Source organism: Engystomops pustulosus, chromosome 2 (genome assembly GCF_040894005.1).
Source record: "Engystomops pustulosus chromosome 2, aEngPut4.maternal, whole genome shotgun sequence".
In the NCBI taxonomy this organism is placed as follows: domain Eukaryota; kingdom Metazoa; phylum Chordata; class Amphibia; order Anura; family Leptodactylidae; genus Engystomops; species Engystomops pustulosus.
The window spans coordinates 170,603,681-170,623,711 of NC_092412.1; positions in this window are offsets into that span (position 1 = coordinate 170,603,681).

Here is a 20,031-nt window from a genome sequence, read left to right on the forward strand (position 1 = left end):
ATAGATCGTCTTTTTCCGCGGGTACTTCGCGCAAAAAGACCATCTATATCGTCATACATTGTCACCATGTAAACACATGGTGACAAGTCCGTGACGACAGCTGTCAACGACAGCGGATCGTCACGGACATCGGGCCAGGGACCTGTCACAGCCGTCCCTGCCCGACGATCACTGTGATTGGTCAGGGGATCCAGCCTGACCAATCAATGTTAAAGAGGGAGGGGAGAGCTGGTTCCCGGGTCTGATTCTGTCATATTTCGTGACAGAAGTGACAGGATCAGAGCCGTGAACCGAAGCTCTGTCCCCTCAGTGTGTGGAAAGTGCCCCCTCACAAACAAATACCCCCCAAAACCCAATCCGACCCCCTCCACACCCCTGTTCCTCATATTTATTCAGTGTGACAGCCGGAGCTGTCATTTTTTTTTGTGCGATCAGGGCTAGTGATTAGGGCTAGTGATCAGGAATAGTGATCAGGGATAGTGATCAGGGATGCTGAATATCTATAGTGATTAGGGTCAGCGATTAGGGTTAGTGATCAGGGTTAGTGGTTAGGGATATATACTGTATACACAAAAGCAGTATATAAAATTGTACGTTATTACATATACTTACACCTACACAGACCTTCAGCGTTTGTATCCCTTCCTGCGCTGACGTTTCAGTTAGTTTTTTGTTTTACCATAAAATAAAAAAACTATTAAAAAAAATACAGAAAAATATAGTTTCCAGCATGGCTAAATGGGTGTATTCTGCGGATGAGGCCTATGCCTTCATGTGTTCAGATACAGACACTGCAAGTGATGAAGAACACTTTCTAATGTCCTCCTCTAGTGACAGTGATGAACCCTCACAAAGGCGCAGTAGGCAGAGTGAAGAGCAATCAAGTCACTCCAGTTGGGAGCCCCCAAATATGTTTTCTTCCCAAATTCCAGCATTCAGTTCCAACCCAGGAATAAATATTAATACAGATGGGTACAAGGAACTTGATTTTAAAAAAAATTTTTTTACAGAGGAATTTGTAGACCTAATGGTTACACAGACAAATCTGTATGCAGAACAGTTTCTGGCCGGTCACCCCACATCTTATTATGCTAGAAGCCAGAGTTGGCACCCCACTAATGCCACAGAATTAAAAAAATTCTGGGGGCTCTTTCTTAATATGGGACTTGTTAAAAAGCCTAGCATCCGGTCATATTGGTCCAGTGACGTTTTATACCACACACCAATGTACAGGGCTGTAATGACAAGACCACGTTTTGAGGCGCTGTTAAAATTTCTGCATTACAGTGATAATAGTCAGTGTCCTGCTGCTTGTGACCATGCCCAAGACCGATTGTACAAAATTAGGCCAGTAGTGACTCATTTTAATGAGAAATTTATGGAAGTTTACACCCCACAAAAAAATGTAGCCATCGACGAGTCACTTGTACTTTTTAGAGGTAGGCTTAAATTTCGGCAATATCTGCCAAGCAAAACAGCTAGATATGGGATCAAAGTTTACAAGCTCTGTGAAAGTGAAAGCGGATACACCTACAAATTCCGTATCTATGAAGGGAAGGACTCCCAGATCTGTCCACCTTAGTGCCCCCCTGTCCTAACCACAAGCGGTAAAATTGTATGGGATCTTTTATTCCCCTTGTATGAGGGAAAGGACTACCAGATCTGTCCACCTGATTGCCCGCCCCCCTTTACATAGATAATTTCTATACATGTGTCCCTCTCTTGCAGTGCCTCCTTGAAAAAGGAACAGTGGCCTGCGGAACAATAAGGAGGAATCAAAGAGGCCTCCCAAAAAATCTGGTGGACCTTAAATTGAGATGGGGTGAAAGCAAGTCCTTGTGTCAGAGTAACATCATGCTGACAAAATATAAGGACAAGAGAGATGTGTTTGTCCTCACTTCTATCCATGCAGATTACAGCACCCCTGTCTCTGTTAGAGGACCCAATGCCACAGTACTCAAGCCAGTCTGCATACAGGAGTACAGCCAACACATGGGAGGGGTTGATCTAGCCGATCAAATGCTACAGCCATATAATGTGATTCGCAAGTCCCGCACTTGGTACAAAAAGGTTGCAGTGCATTTAGTGCAAACTGCATTGTATAATTCTTTTATCATTTACCGCAAGACCCGCCAACAAGTAACATACTTGGCATACCAAGAACAAGTAATAAATTACTGTTCCCAGAGGGTGAAGAGGGTGCGAGCACATCCCATACTAGTCACGCCAGCAGAATTGTGCTGGGACAACATTTCCCATCTGAGATCCCCCCCCACAGAAAAGAAAAGACGGACATACAAAAAATGCCGTGTGTGTTAGAAGAAGGGAACACCAAAGATACCGGTTATCAATGCGACACTTGCCCAGATAAGCCAGGGTTGTGCATCAAAGACTGTTTCCGCGCTTACCATACTTCCCTGGAATATTAATTTTATTGTTATTTTGTCATTTTTGTTATTTTTACATGATCCTGAACAAACATGCCCAAAATTTCATTGCAATGTTGGCCATTTACAAAGTGATATTATACCTAAAATTTAAAACCACATTTCATTTCAACATACCCCTAGATGAATACAGAAGGAACAAGTGTTCTTCACAACATGTGCAAATAGATTTTGCCTGGATTTAATTTTACTAGCGCCAAAAACTTTCATTATACCCCTAGATGAATAAATTCTGCTTTCTGGGTGTTGTTTTCAATAAGGTTCACTTATTCATGGTGGTGTTACATTATTCTGTTAGCTCAAATCTACTATAAGTGTGGAATGGGCGTGAAGTGGAACAGACGGAGGCGTAACGGCATGACGTAGCGACGTCACGCTGCACAGCCGCCCCGCCAACCTCACCTGCTCTCCCCTGCCGGCCGGATCGCTGTGTGTTGGACGCTGACGATGGGCGATTGCGTTCCGTGACCCCGCGCCCTCGGATGTTCATGCTGGGACGGGCGGGCACGCCGGCAGAGGCTCTCCGCTGCTTCGAGGCTCTCGATTTCAGGCACTGCTGCCACTCCGTTGCCTCTCCTCCGCTGCTCGCCGGCTGTCTGCGGATTTGCCGTGCTGCTCCTCTGCTGCTCCTCTGAGCGGGCATCGATCCGGCGGGGGTCTTTGCTTATGGCTCCTTGTCCATGAGGGCGGACTAGCTGGAGGTCCGTTGAGAGGTCAGGATATAGGGCTGGACCGCGGTCTTGGATGAGGCGCTGACCGGTGTGAAGTGACCCCAGGGTCTGCTGCTAAGGTGGTGTGGCCGGGGGGTTCTCCTTGGTGTCGGCGCGGCCAGGAGTCGGATCCTGTAGCCCCTCTTTTCCTGGTTCTCCTCCGTTTCCTGCTATTCCGATCTGGACTGTTGGTGTCTTCTGGAGCCATTCTGGAGCCATTCTACAGGATGGGTGAGACGTATCTGCTCATGGCTATTCCCGTTGCTTTGCTTCATCTGCTAGTAATATGTCCTACTAACTGGTACTAACTGAGTCTGCCTGCTCTGCTAATTTAATATTAGCTGTTAAATCTTGTGCTCCTTCTAATCTAATTCTTTATATTTGGAACTGCTTCGCCGACAGCAATCATCTGCTACTAACCAGCCTGCAATATATGGATCGCTGTCTCGTACTAACTCTCTCCCAAGCATGCTCATAGGTTGCGTGGATTCTAGCAGTGACTGTGCAGAAAGTATCCTTATGGGTGTCTTTTGGAAGAGACAATAAGGAATCAATAACCTGCATTTATCCCTTACTAACCAGCCAGCAACATATGAACTTCAGTCCTATACTATTTCTCTTCTAAATCATTCCCATAGGTTGTGTGGATTTTAGTAGAGACTGTACAGGAGACAATAACGACTCTGTATGTTATTTTGAGGGTTTGACTTTTTGAATTGTATAGATGGCATAGATCTAATCCCATCAGCCTGCTGTCATATATTGTCAATTTGTTATATTCATCGTATTTCTATTACAACGGGTTGGCAGTATTGGTATTTGCTCATAGACCTTCTACGATGCCACCTAAGAATGCATCAAGAAAATCCCTGGGGACAACACCCCCTAGGGAGAAAGAGAAAGGGGGGTCCAAAGGGGATAACTCTATTAAATTAGACAAATTATGGAAATCCCCCTCAGTTAAAACCCGTACCGGTTTGACAACACAGAAAAACCCTGAATTAGAGGGTCAGGACCCCAAAAATAGAGCACAGGGGTCGAGATTTGCAGCGCTAGAGGCTGTAGAACAGGAGGAGGAGGAGGTAGGAGTAGGGGGAGAAAAAGCTATGCTTAGAGAGATTCTGGACTCTATAAAAACCTGTAATTCTGCCATACTCGACCTCACAGAGCAAGTGGGTGCGCTAAGAGGGGACGTTTCTCTCCTCAGAGAGGAGGTGAGCAAGGTCAGAGATAGACAGAAAATTACGGATGACAAAATTGTTAGTATTGAGAAAGAGATAAGCATGTTAAAAAAAGCTATCTCCTCTACGGAAAGGGAAAATAAGACTCTTAAAGGGAAAGTGGCCGATATGGAGGATCGCTCTAGGAGAGCCAATCTTAGGGTTATAGGGATACCAGAAAAGGCTGAAGGAGAGGACCCCGTCACTTTTATTAAAGAGTGGCTGTTGGAGAGAATAGGGAAGGAAAATCTCTCCCCTAACTTTGATATTGAACGTGCCCATAGAATTCCTTCAGTGTCATACGTGCCTGGTAATAACCCCCGGACCTTTATTTGTAAAACATTATTATCTAGAGATCGGGATATGATATTACGAAGAGCTCGCGACCTAAAAGATCTATCAATTCAAGGCGCAAAAGTATCGCTGTATCCGGACTTCTCTAGGGATACCCTAGAGAAAAGGAAAAGTTTTCTAGAGGTGAAAAAAAGGTTGAGAGATAAGGGTATTATTTATTCACTGATGTTCCCGGCTAAATTGAAAATAATCTTTCAAGGCCAGTCCCAGTTTTTCAACACGCCAGATCAAGTCTCGGAATGGTTAGATCTTAAGGGACTATGATCCGTATGTTACAGATGGGCATTCCTTTTTTCTAGGTCAGTTTCGGGGGAGCAGGGGTTGGACGGGGGCGGGTAAGTGGCCGATGCAGGAAGAGTTCTACCATGGTAGGACAGTTGAGTGGGAATGGGTGGGAGGGTTGCTTTGTTGCTGGAGTTGTTGATGGGTTGTTAACTGTTCCTTTTACCTTATCCAATGGGCACTAGGGTAATATCCTGGAATATAAGAGGGCTGAAAGACCGGCTGAAGCGTTGTATTATTTTTGATTATATTATTAAGCAACTTCCTGCAATTGTGATTTTGCTGGAAACACACCTTGACAAAGATTCCTTAGCACTAGTAGATCGGAGATGGGCCAGTCATGTCTATAATTCAGTCTTCTCATCATTTTCCAGAGGGGTCTCCATTTTGGTCCATAGGTCAATCTCCTTCCAAGTCTTAGACTACCTGTGCGATACAGAGGGGAGATTTGTATTTTTATTTGCTATGTTAGAAGGTATTAAATGCGTTGTAGCAGGGGTATATATCCCACCTCCTTTTAGATATGATGTGTTGATTAGTCTGATGCGGTTCCTGGAGAAGGTGGGTGAATGTCCCGTATTGGCCCTAGGGGACTTCAACTCTGTTATGTCAGAGAAGAAGGACCGACTGGGGAAAAGGAAGCGTGTAGATACTTCCGCAAGAGACACCCCCTTCGCCAGGTTTTGTCAGGAAATAGGTTTGCTGGATGTGTGGAGGTCTTTAAACGGGGACGCGCCAGCATTTTCATGTTATAATCGCTCTTATAATTCATTCTCCAGGATTGATCTGGCTCTGGCCAATGACTATGCCATTGATTGGGTGCGGAAAATCCGATACGATAACCGGTCCGTTTCGGACCATTCCCCACTGGTCTTTGAGTTGTCTGCCTCAACCAAACCTGCCCTTAGGTTTTGGAAATTGAATGCGCACTGGCTGTCCTTATTAACAGATGAAGACAAAATTAAGAAAGAAATATGTAGTTTTATATCTGCCAACAGGACCTCGGATAATGTGGGATTGATCTGGGACGCGCTGAAATCCTTCCTTCGAGGGATAATAAATTCAGAAATCATATTTCTTCGAAAACAATGGGCTAGACAAGAGCGGAGTTTAAAAGATGAAGTTAAAAAAAGAGAAAGGGAATATCAGGCTAACAGTTCGCAAGACTCACTCGATAAGTTTAATAAAGCACAAGAGGAGTATAATAGATGCATCGCTAATAAGGCTTTGCAGAAGTTATTCTTCCTCGACCAGAAGTCACATTGCGAAAGTGGTTCTCCTTCAAAAGGGCTCTTGTATAAAGTTAAAAAACAACAGGAATCAAATAGGATAGCCAGGATTAAAAACTCGTTTGGCGAAGTAACCGGTAATGCTCGGGAGATTGGTGCTATCTTTCTTCAGTTTTTCCAAAAAATTTATACCTCAGATTTGGAGGTGTCAGTAGAGGAGATAGGTCACTACCTAGACAATATTCAGTTCCCTAGCTTACTGACAGAGAAAGCAGATAGGCTTGTTTTGCCAGTTTCCATTTCGGAACTTGAGGAATCTCTGTCATCCTCTAGACGTAACTCCGCACCAGGGTTGGATGGCCTGCCTCTAGAAATCTACAATAGATTCAGTTCTATTCTCCTCCCCCTGTTAGTGGAGATTTGGGAGACGGCACAGAGAGTGGGGAGACTACCTGAATCTTGGTACGAGGCATGCATAGTCTTGCTACCCAAAAAAAATAAGGACCCTCTGGAGGCAGAATCCTATCGTCCGATTTCTATTCTCAATACAGATGCTAAACTGGTGGCCAAAGTGCTTTCGAATAGATTAAAAGAATGTGCGTCAATACTTATACACGAAGACCAATGCGGCTTTGTGGCAGGCCGCCAGGGTAAAACCAATATAAGACGGTTGTTTTCGAGCCTTCAGTTGGGACAGGGGGGGTCGCGCTCCATTCTGTCATTGGACGCGTCTAAAGCCTTTGATAGGGTGGAGTGGGACTTCCTCTGGGAAGCCTTGTCCAGATTTGGGCTGGGTGTTAGATTTGTGGAATGGGTAAAACTCTTCTATCAGGCTCCTAGGGTCAGTATCAGAGTAAATGGAGAATACTCCCCTTTTTTTATACTGTCTAGGGGTACTAGGCAGGGATGCCCCTTGTCTCCCTTATTATTTGCTTTTTTCATAGAACCATTGGCAATAAAACTTAGAGCTGATAGGGAGATTGGGGGTGGAGGATTAGCTGGCCCAATGGATAAGATTATGTTGTATGCCGATGATGTCCTGCTTTGCTTAAAAGACTCTAATACATCTGTTCCCAAAGCGCTGAAGGTGATTGGGGAGTTTGGAAGGTTTTCAGGCTTCCAGATTAATACCCACAAATCTATCCTGGTCCCAATTGATAGCGACTGTCAGCTTAACCTAAATCAAATGGATCTAAAGATTTCATCGTCATGTGAATATTTGGGTCTAAAGATCACACCAAATGTGCAGGATTATATATCTTTGAATCTCGCCCCATTATTAGCAAAATTGAAAAACAAGGTTAATACATGGAATACGCTACCGCTAAATCGAGCAGAGAGAATTGTTCTCACTAAGACTATCTTGCTCCCCCAAATGTTATACGTATTATGCAACTCTCCCTGTTGGATTGGTAAGAAATGGTTTGGTTTTATTCGAGCGATTATAAATAAATTACTATGGGGGAGGAAAAGGGTTCGTATTAAACAGGAAACACTAATGGTTAACAGGGAGAGGGGTGGATTGTCGCTCCCCTCCTTGTACCATTATTTTTTGTCGGCACAGTTACAGTATGTCCTTGAAAATAAATGGTCCACTCTATTTCAGGTGATCAGTGCCCGGGTGGGGTGTAGATTTGAGTCTATTCTCACCCTATTGGAGTCTGGACAACTGAAAGGTCATTCTATTAAAAAACTCCCATTGGCTGTGTTGATGGAGAATACTTGGAGAGATTTTAAGAGGCTATATGGGATTAAGGGTGGATTCAAATTTACCCCATTATGGGGCAATCTTAACTTTGTAGAACTAAATAAAATGGAGGATGTCGGATTTTGGAGAATGAAAGGGATCTATTCTTTGGAACACTTGGGGGAACAGGGGGGGCTACCCTCCTTTCAGGTCTGGTGTAGGAAGGGGTTTCTGGAAGAAAAAGACTATTTTAGGTATTGTCAATTAGCACATGCAGTTAGTAAAGAATTAGATCACGATAAGTTCACGATACACGAAGGGGGCAACTGTCTGGAAATCGTAGGGTTAGAGACCTCACTTTTGAGAATGTCTAGGATCTATCGTTTGATGAGATCTGACATTGATCAGAACTTTAGTCACATAAGTCAAGTAAAATGGATAAATCAGGTCGGTTTTATCACAGCGGCACAATGGCGAGATATTTATAAGAATGTGGTTAGATCCACTATCAATTTAAATCATAGATGCACTCAACTTAATATTTTATATAGAATTTATTTTTCTCCACTTTTGATGTTTAAAACGGGGTTAAGCGAAAACTCTAATTGTAAGAGGTGTAAAAGTAGTAGTGCTGACATCCTACACGTTTTATGGGATTGCCCAATGATTAGCTTATATTGGGAGGAAATTTTTAAGATAATAGAGAACCAGATTCAATATTCTTTGCCACGAGTGGCTACCTTGGGGCTGCTGGGCCTGTTGCCGATTCCGATAGACTCGAAAGTAAAAAATGACCTGGCGCTGAAGCTTTTTTTCCTGGCCAGACTAATATTAGTCAGGCATTGGAAGGAAGATAAAGCACCAGGGGTGAAAGAATGGAGGAATCTTGTGTTACGTACCAAAGCGTATGAATGCGCATATGAGAAACGTTATGGGAACGGTAGAAGACTGAATTCGACATGGGACCAGTGGAGTAACGGAGAACATAGGGTCTCCTCTGTCCCAGGGGGCCCATTGGATGGGTATTTAGGGACAAACTAGTTAATTTTTTCTTTTGTTCGGTACTCCCTTCACATCTCCAGCACGGGCAGAGGGTGGGGGGAGGGGATGGAAGGGTTTGTGGTTTTTGTGTATATGTTATATGGTATATGTCAGATACTATTGTTATAGCAGCTAAAAAAAAAAAAAAAAAAAAAAAAAATAATAACATTTTTGTAAACTAATGTTGCCATTTTGATGAATGTACATATATTATATGATATGTTTAATGGGTACAACAGTTGTTTCCTGTCTGAGAAGGTTCCTATGTGTTCCTCACTTCCTATTAACTGATCAATTTGTAATGACTGTATTTATCTAATAAAAAAATTAAAAAAAAAAAAAAAAAAAAAATAAGTGTGGAATGGGGCCTATAAGTCACTATTGCTTTATCCTGAAAACCTTTAAGGGTTTCATTTCCAAAATGGGGTCACTTGTTGGGGTTTTTAACTGTTTCCATTCCCAAAAGTTTTTTGTAAATGAAAGGTGTGACATAAAACTTTCAGGAAAATTTACTCACTCATAACCAAATGGTGCTCATTGGCGCTCTGTTCTGTGCCCTGCTATATGCCCTGAAAGCAGTTTACACCCACATGTGGTGTATTTCTGTGATCAGGAGGAATTGTGCAATAAAATGGGGGGGGGGTGTTTTTTCATAAAATTTGTACATTTTAAGCCTAAATTAATATATTAGTGAAAAAAATTATTTTTCAAAATTTTACTTCTATTTCTCTTTAAAAAAAACTTTCTAAAAGTGGTTTTGAAAAGCTGGATGGGAGCATTTCTGAAAATGAAGTCATTTGTGATGGGTTTTTTTATTGCAAAGTCTTTTAAAAAGCTCTTTCTTAATTGCAATAGTCCATAAACACGGTTTCCAAATTTTCCTATAAATTGCTGTTACTATTGTAAGTCTGCTAACATCCTAGAAAATTTAAGAATGTTTACAAAGTTATTACAATATAATGCAGAGCTATGGTAAATGCTATTTATTAAGTAATTTGGATGGTAAGATTGTCTCTCTGAAAAAAAAAACATGTTAAATTAGAAAAATTGCTGATTTTTTTGATTTTTTGCTACATTTCCCCTTTTTTAATAAAAAACATGAATCATATCAACTAACATTTACCACTGACATAAAGCACAGTGTGTCAAGAAAAAAAAAACTCTCTCAAAATAACATAGATAAGTTAACTCCTTAAGGGGCAGCCATTTTATAGCTTAAGGCTCAGTATGGTTATAACTTTTGAACGCTGTTACTTATCAAAGCGATTCTGAGATTGTTTTTTCCCCACATGTTGTACTTCATTTTAGTGGTAAATTTTGGCTGATAAGTTTTGCGTTTATTTACAAAAAAAAAAAAGAAAATATGATGAATTTTTTGAAAAATTTGCCATTTTTGAAATTCAAAATCATTGCGTTTTCAAGCAGATAGATTTACCACGTAAATAAATTGCTGAATAACATTTGTCTACTTTACATTTTCACCATTTTTGAAATGTCTGGATAATTTATTTTGATGTCGCGTGGCTTACAAATCGAATAGCGCTTTTCCGGATTTAGAATGATCAAATTGTGCCGGTTATACGTTCATTTAGCCCTAAAATTTCCAAAAGATAAAAAATACAAAACCCACCATACAATTTGTTTTACAATTTCTCCCTATTACAGAGACCACCCACATGTGGCCGTGACTTGTTTTATGGGTGCACAGCGAGGCGTAGAAGGGAAGGAGGATCCTGCAGCTGCCAGGATTTTACTTTCCTCATTGGCCCCTTTTTGTAGGCTATAAAATTTTCGCTTTTTCGTTATTGGGGCCATAACTGGTTACATAACCTTCTCAAATCTTGGTAGTTTTTTTGTAAATATTATTCTGACTATATAATATTGGGGAGAGAGAGGATATCACGGCCTCAAAAATAGCAATACAAAAATATCTTGAAGAATCAGGGATACCCAAGAAAAGGAATCAGGAAAAGTCCCTGGCCCCGATGGGTTCACAATAAAATATTATAAAATCTTCAACACAACTTCAAAGTAGATTTCTAGAGACATTTAATACAATACAACCAAAGGAGTCCCTTCCACCTGGGCTTTTGAGGGCAAGGATCCAAACTTTTGTGCGAATTACAGACCTATTTCGCTCCTGAATACTGACCGAAAGCTATTTTCCAAGTTTCTGGCTTCTCTTCTTTCTCCGCATCTGGCAAAGATAGTGCACAACAACCAAATTGGCTTTTTCCCCACTAGGGAAGCAAGAGATGGGACAACTAGAGTAATTAATGTGATTTATGAGCTATGGAGAGGGTGCATCCCTGCCGTTCTTTTGTCTGCTGATGAAGAAACGCTTTTATTTGGAAGGGGAAAAAACGCTAGAGTTTCAAGGGAGACCCCGTACCCTGATCTCCCTTAAAAGTGCCCCATGGATTATACTTCCTTCTTTGCTTGACTTTAAACACCCTACTATATCTTCTACACTAAAGATCTGTAACAAATACTTACAGGGTAGCTCCTTATCTCCTCCATCTTCCCCACTGTATCCTATTCTAAATAATCCAAATTATAAGACAGGAAGGAATGATCAGAGATTTAGAGAATGGGTACAGTATGTGAGGGTATACACTAGGGATTATATAAAGGAGAATGACTGGTGGTCATTGCAAGACATAATTTCACAAGAGATTCCTAGTCATTTGGGATATTGGAGAGCAATTCAATTACACCATTTCTTGAACTCCTTACCACAAGCTATTTCCTTTTGTCAAGGACTAATAGCATTTGAGGAAATATGCTTAGGCGAAGGTCATATTGGCCACTCGCTCTCTCATTAATATATATACAGTAAAGAGATGAGATTAGAGGCAGACCAAACTTCATAGAAAAGTGGGAAAGATACCTTAGCAGATCAACAAGAAAAACAGATTTATAACCTGGTACATTTTTCTTCAATAGCCTCTATTACTCTGGAGCTGGGATTAAAAATATTATCGAGATGGTACAGAGTCCCAGCTGTACTGAATAAGATACACCCATCTATCTCCCTACTGAGTTGGAGATGTGGGTGGGGTGGGGGGGAGAGGCTCCCTAATACATATTTTTTGGGAGTGCCCCAGTATTCGTCCCCTCTGGAACATGAAATAGAATTGGACCCACCTCTTTGCCTGCTACATATAGCAAAAACTTTGTTATAGAGATATAGATCCTCAATTGTGGGTCACTTAGGTAATGCAGCAAGAGCTTGTATAGCCTCAAACTGGAGGAATATAAGCCCTCCTACATGCAAAGAATGGATACAGAGAGTAGAAGAGATTAGGAAGATGGAGGAGTAAACAGCATATATGAACGGAAAATATACATCACATCAGAAGATTTGGGGAAACTGGGTGGAGCTCCAGGCTACAGTAGACTAAAGGAGACTTCTTGAAGAAAAGTATTAATAAAGAAAAGTGCAAAAAGCAAGATTTTATAATTGTTTGTGTTCAGATGTATGAATATTTCTGCCTGAAGAGAGAACACTTAAAACCTAATATTTATTGATTACTAATTAAAATTGGGGCCACTCATCAGCCAAAAAATCGAATCAGGCATTCAGTAGGTGCAGGAGTCGGAAATCCCTCACTTAAATATTTCCGATCGTGCGTTTGCTCTCTGCACACTGCTGACAGATATGTGTGTGTGGCAACCATGCAGCCTATTTATTCAGTTTCTGATCGCTGCACAGTGCCACATATCACCACCAATGGATCGGGTGCTGTATACATTGGTAAACACACTATCATATATCCTATGTATATCCTCCGCCTGACGCGTTTCTACACTCCCTTCATGGGTAGTGTGTCATCAGAGGCTTAAGATTGATCTATAGGATTGAGAAACAAGTGCATATTGTCATTTCTCTGCACTTGTTAGTGTCATGCCGGCACTGTTTCGGCCGTATGCGCGCGCGGCTGAACGCACGAAATATAAAGGGAACGCCACACCTCCTTTTAGGGAGGGTCCCGATAGGTCACCATCTCACCAATCACGGCGTTTCCCCAGCAGTGGGCTCGTCCTGCAGTGATCCAATAGGACTACACCGGGGACTTCACTTGTCATGAGGCAGTTCATCCGCTTGACAAAAACAAACCGGCGACAACCCTGTGTGTATGACAGTGTATACACCGGGATATGTATCAGCCGCACTCAGTCAAGTATGTTGAAATATTGCGGTATATCTACATTCCCTATTAGGTTGATGCCAAAGTAATTAAATGTTGTATTGAGGATCGTATTGCGATTTATAAAACTGGGATCAATCCACACTTTAAAATCAAGGAGTCAAATAGAAGGTATCCGTCTGAAAAAACAATATGGGATCCGCTATACCATTTGGTAAGTTAACATATACGTACAGAGAGCGGATCCATTTGAAGGATAGATAAATACGTAAAGATGACAACAGTAAAATAAAATATAATAGTTCTCAATTGTATGTACAGATGTTACAAGATATTGGAGCGAACACACATAGCCAAACTGTAGAGTATGGGACAGATATGGGGGATTATATGGAAGATTATAGAAAACAGCTATAAACAATCTGGTCATTCAGACCCAGAGGTTTTTCGGTTTCTAAAACGCTTATCCATCTCGCTTCCCGTTGAAGGAGGATGCGATCAAAATCCCCCCCTCGAACTGGTGGTGTTACCAGTTCCACCCCCTGAAATTTGATACTTAGGAGGTTGCCATTGTGTTTGTCCCAGACATGACGGGCAATTGTCGTGTCCCTGGAGTTTTTGATATCCCGAACATGTTCCCTAATTCGTACCCGGAACTCCCTCAGGGTCTTTCCAACATACTGGATGCCACATTGGCATGTCATCAGGTAGATCACCCCCATGCTTTTGCAATTGATAAATTGCTTATTTTTAAACAACCTTTGGGTTGTAGTGCTGGTGAATGATTTGCTTGTGGAGATAGATTTACATGCCTTGCATGATCCACATTTATATGTGCCAGATGGTGGTTTGGGCATCCAGGTGTCGACTGTGGGTGGTTCCAGGTGACTATGGACTAGTTTGTCCCGAAGGTTCTGGCCTCTCCTGTAGGTAATTTGAGGAAAGTCACCAATCTGGTCTCCCACATCAGGATCCAATTTCAGGACCTTCCAATGGGTGGCCAGAATGTCCCTTATTTGTTGGTATTGCGAGTCATAGGTCCCTATAATTCTTGTTGATACTTGTGCAGGGTCCCTAGTTTTGGGACTGAGGAGGTCTTCCCGCTTGCTGGTTAGGGCCTTCTGATGCGCAATTTTTAAGACATCATCGGGGTACCCTCGATCTTTAAATCTGGATCTGAGATCTGCAGCGGCCGAAAGATATTCAGGCATATCGGAGCAGTTTCTCCTAACTCGGAGATACTGTCCCTTGGGTATCCCACGTTTCAGTGGTTTGGGATGCCAACTGTTCCAGACCAGGAGAGAGTTGCTTGCTGTGGCTTTTCTGAACACTCTAGTACTCAGCCTCCCTGTCTCAGTTTTGGTGATGGATAAATCCAAAAAGGAAATAGTTTTTGGCTGAATTTCCGCAGTAAGGAAAAGACCAATTCGGTTTGAGTTCAGAGCAGCAACAAATTCCTTAAAAAGATCCTGCGATCCCCTCCATAGAATTAAAATATCATCTATGAATCTAATCCATAAAAGAACATGTGATGTAAAATGCTCCAAATTTTCGTGGAAGACCAGCTCCTTCTCCCACCAGCCCAGGTAGAGATTAGCATATGTGGGAGCACAAGGGCTCCCCATAGCAACTCCCCTGAGCTGGTGGTAAAATCGGCCATTGAAGGTGAAAAAATTGTGCTCAAGCACAAACTTCAGCAGTGCTAAGGTAAATTCATTATGTTCACTAAACTGAGTCCCTCTGGACCTCAGAAAAGACCCCACTGCATGATACCCGATGTCATGGGGTATGGAATTGTACAGGGCTTCAACATCCAGAGATGCCAGGAGGGTTTCTGGGTCAACAATTATGCCCTCTATCCGTTTCAGCACGTCCATGGTGTCCCTTACGTATGATGGCAGTGTCAATACGTATGGACGGAGGATCCGGTCAACATATAGACTGGCATTCTGGGTTACACTATCAATGCCCGAGACAATAGGACGACCCTTCAGGGGATTACATCCCTTATGGATCTTGGGAAGACCATAAAATGTAGGGATCTTCGGGCATTTCGGTGTAAGAAAATCCAACTCAGTCATACTAATCAAGTTTAGAGATACAGCATCCTCAAGAAGGTGCATGAGGGCCCTTGTAAAGGTGGGGGTAGGATTTTCGTCCAATACACGGTAACATTCCCCATCCCTCAGAATGTTTTTACACATCTTGATGTAATGTTCCCTATCAAGTATGACTAAGTTTCCCCCCTTGTCCGAGGGCTTGATTACGATCGAATCGTCGTTCATCAAGCCCTGGATACATTTATGCTCTTCTCCACTGATGTTGAAGTTAGAGCCCTTGGGATGCATCTCAAGAATTTTTAAGTCATCCATTACTAAGCTCAAAAACACATCCAGTGGTGAGTCATTGTTAACAGGGGGAAACTTTTTTGAGGGTCTCTTGAAATTCGTGAAAGGTCCTTTCCCCAAATCACGCTCATTTTCATTGATAAGTTCGGTCATGACGTTAAGACATTCAAGGTCCTCCTCCTCAAGCCCCAATTCCAAGCATTGCCTTCTATTGTGATGGACAAAGAATTTCTTCCACTTTAATTTTCTAATAAACAATTGTAAGTCCTTGACCCAGGTAAACCTATCAAACCTCGGTGTAGGTACAAATGAGAGCCCAAGGCTTAGCACCCTTTTCTCCATCGCTGTCAATTCCCTATGGGACAGATTGATTATTTGTAACAAATTTTGTGATTGGGGTGGGGAAACAGTAACTTGATCTATTTGGGTTGTTTTCTCCTGACCATATACTCTGAAATCGGAGGATCCCTGGCTAAAAAACCTCCCCTCCCAGCTTTCTTTGAACCACGTCCTCTTCCCCTCTGTCCTCCCCTGTTTACAGAGGAGTCAGTTCCTCCTCTATGAGTTTGGTACTGGTGTTGTGATGATCCTGATGGTATGACCCTTCTCTGGGAGTCACTGTCTGAAGCCTCACAATCAGAGGATGATGGTGCTAATTCAGAGTCTATTTCACCACCGTGCGGGTTGGCAAAATTAAATATATTGCCCTCCTTGAAATCCTCGGTATCGCGACAAAACTGATAGTGTTTACGTTCCTTCAGTTGTGCCGTGAACTTCTCAATAGTTCGCTGTAAGATAAGTTCCTTTTTCTCAAACTCGCTATTACTCGAGAATTTCTTGGCGGCTTCTATATTCTCCTTAAAGGGGTATTCCCATCTGGGCATTTACATTTAATTAAATTCATTTGCCATATGTAAAAATTTCTTCAATTGGATGTTATTAAAAAAAATGTTCCTGTGTGAAGATAATTTCTCATAAATGTAGTTATTCTGTCCCTTAGAAACGAGATAGCTTCCCCGGATACGACCACGTCATACTCTGGCAGCGGTGGCCAGACTTGCGCTATAAGGTCCTGCCAAACCAACAGGATTCAGCGATCATTACCACAGGGCGGCTGTGGGACCGGCAGTAACTCCCGGACATTTTATATACAATAACCTTTTGTTTCTTTGTGCACTCAATCTATCAGACGTGGCCGTATCCGAGGAAGCTATCTCGTTTCTAAGGGACAACATGGTTATATTTATGAGAAATTATCTTCACACAGGAACATTTTTTTTAATAACATCCAATTGAAGAAATGTTTATATATGGCAGATTAATGAAACTGAATGTAAGTGCCCAGATGAGAATACTCCTTTAAGTTTTTTTGAGGAAATATCTTGGCGTGTCTTTTCCTCTTCCCAAAGGAGATTCATTAGCCTAAGAGACGACTCAATAGATTCCTTCTCCCATTTTTTCATCAGATCAGGAGATCTGATTCTAGATGAAGGGAGAATGTTTATCCTGAGCCCCCTCGGCACTATTTTATTTTTTAGGTAGGTCTCAAGGGATTGAACTTCCCACCACCCCCTTATATGATCCTTATAGATGTTAGTCAGGGTTTTGAATGTAGACGTGATACTTAAATTGAGAATACCTCCTTGCCTGAGAATACCTCCTTGGCCTCATCCAACCATTTATCAGTGTTTAAATCCACAGTAAGAAAACCTGCCATCCCCTTTAAAAGGTCGGGTAGAAAATATTAATAAAGAAAAGTGCAAAAAGCAAGATTTTATAATTGTTTGTGTTCAGATGTATGAATATTTCTGCCTGAAGAGAGAACACTTAAAACCTAATATTTATTGATTACTAATTAAAATTGGGGCCACTCATCAGCCAAAAAAATCGAATCAGGCATTCAGTAGGTGCAGGAGTCGGAAATCCCTCACTTAAATATTTCCGATCGTGCGTTTGCTCTCTGCACACTGCTGACAGATACTTTGAAGAAAAGTACCCTCAATATCCCTGTGTTGGGACAGGGTAAAGATCAGTTGAGTGGGGGTCTGTGGGAGACAGGGGGGAGATGATGAGGAGGTGTGGGGGGGGGGATTCTCCTTTTTCTCCTTTTTTTTCTCCTTTCCCTGCCTCTGTGTATAACAGGATCAGGCAGGTCCAAGAGCTTGACGATAAATATGAATAAGGAGGGAGGGGGGAGGGGATTATTATAAGATAAATGGAGAGTGATTGTATTGTTGATTTGGACTTTCACCTCAATATTGGATGCTTTGGGATGGGAGGGGGAAAGGGGAATTGTTTATACATATGGATTGTGTTTGTGATGTCGAAGCATATGTGTATATTTTGAAAAATGTTTAAATAAAGAATTCAAAAAGAAAAATTCAAAATTCGATCCCATGAATCATTGTAATCTTCGCATTCATGACAAATCAATATTTTATTGGAATTCTAAACGGATTTAGAATCTTTAGAATCGCTTCGCCTATCTCTAATCTTGATAATCGTTTTTGATGTGAGACACATCTGAATGTAAAGAAGGGATGAACGACAGTTGAAGGTTTTTCTTCCATTTCACTATGTACGGACATTTTTCTCGTGGTTGTTTCTCCTGTGAGAAGTTATAGAAGAAACAAATGCCTCTGGTTTTAGAGTTCGTTGTTTTCAAGTAGTTTGGTATCTGCTGGTCAATGAGAGGGAGAAGCTTGGTTTTCAAAAAACATTTTTCTATAAGCCTAATTAACCCCTTAAGGACATGGCCCTTTTGTGTTTTAATTTTCCACTCCCCACCTTCAAAAATCTATAACTGTTTTATTTTTCCATGTAAAGAGCTGTGTTTGGGCTTGTTTTCTACATAACAAATTGCAATTCATAGTGACAGTATTTATTATTCCATGCAGTGAATTCTGAATGCAGTGAAAATAATGAAAAAACACATTTGCGCCATTTTCTTGTGGGCTTGGATTTTACAGCTTTCACTAACCGCTCCAAATGACAGATCTACTTTATTCTTTGGGTCGGTACCATCACGAGGATACCAAATTTGTATAGCTTTTTATAATGTTTTCATACATTTACATGTTCTGGCACTAATAACTTTATCATATTTTAGTGTACGGAGCTGTGGGTGGTGTCATTATTTGCAACTTTTGATGACATTTTTAATGCTATAATTTTGAGGATTGTACAGCCTTTTGATCACTTTTTATAGAATTTTTTAAAATGGCAAAAAAGTGGCACTTTCGACTTTGGGAACTATTTTCCGTTAAGGGGTGAAACACCATGAAAAATTGTTATTATATTTTGATAGATCAGACATTTTTAGGATGCAATGATACTGAACATGTTTATGATTCTTACTGTTTATTTACTTTTATATGTGATCTAGGGAAAGGGGGGTGATTTACACTTTTACTTTTTTTTACGATTTAAAAAAAAAAATGTTAACCATTATTTCAGACCCTCCAGGGTACTTTAACCCCCAGGGTCTGATAGCTGATACTATATACTGCAATACTACTGTATTGCAGTATATAGTGTGAGAAATTGAGAGGTGTCATTTGGGAAAACCGCTATCTGTCATACAGGCAGATGAAGGGTGTGTGGTAAAAGCCCTGGATTTGTCTGCAGTAACCCAAGGGTTAATGCAAACATGTGGTAAGCAGGAGAAGTCTGTTTGGTCCATGTTGGCCTAGCTAACATGGACACATTGGTAATGTCCGTACTGGGCCTGCTTATTATGGAGTAGGGGTAGGCTGGTAGTGGGACTCCCACTCCATCCGGGCTTCGGTCCTGGGTTTCTGTATAGTCTACAGGTGTGGGTCACAGACCTCGTTAGAGCCCGATTTAGTCTGCAGGCCAGAAGCAGTAAGTGAGGCACTACACGGAGAGCTGAAGGCTGGACCGTGTTCACACAGCAAATGTAACCGAGTGCCCAGCCGGGCATGGTCTATTTTTTGTATTTTGTACGTGCCTGTAATTTGTATTTTTGACAAGAAGTGTGAATAAACACTTGATTTTTGGACTTTAACTCTGCGTGTGTCCATGCCTCCTGCACTTCTAGAAAGCATCTACCAGAGCAATTCCCCACAATAGCAATATTACTGATCATTTCAAATAGCCTCCTATCTGCTGGCTATTAGAGATCATTACACATGGCAAGCCTACGAGTCTCAATGAGACTGTAGGCTGCCATAGCAACCAATCACAGCCCTCCGATGACGTCTTAATTACAGGTTTATAAATATTGGTATCTACAGATAGGAAGCATGTAAATATTTCTCCATATACAGGCAGTCCCCGGGTTACATTGTTCCATAGGTTTGTTCTTAAGTTGAATTTGTATGCAAGTTGAAACTGTATATTTTATAATTGTAGATCCAGGCAAAAAATTTTTTTTGCCCCAGTGACAATTGGAGTTTCACATTTTTTTCGCTGTAATGGGACCAGGAATTATCAATAAAGCTTTATTACAGATACAATTACAGCTGATCATTGCAGTCTGGAACTTCAGTTAGGCATCAAGAGAGCTTCACCAGAGGTCACAGTGGGCAGAGAGGTCAGTC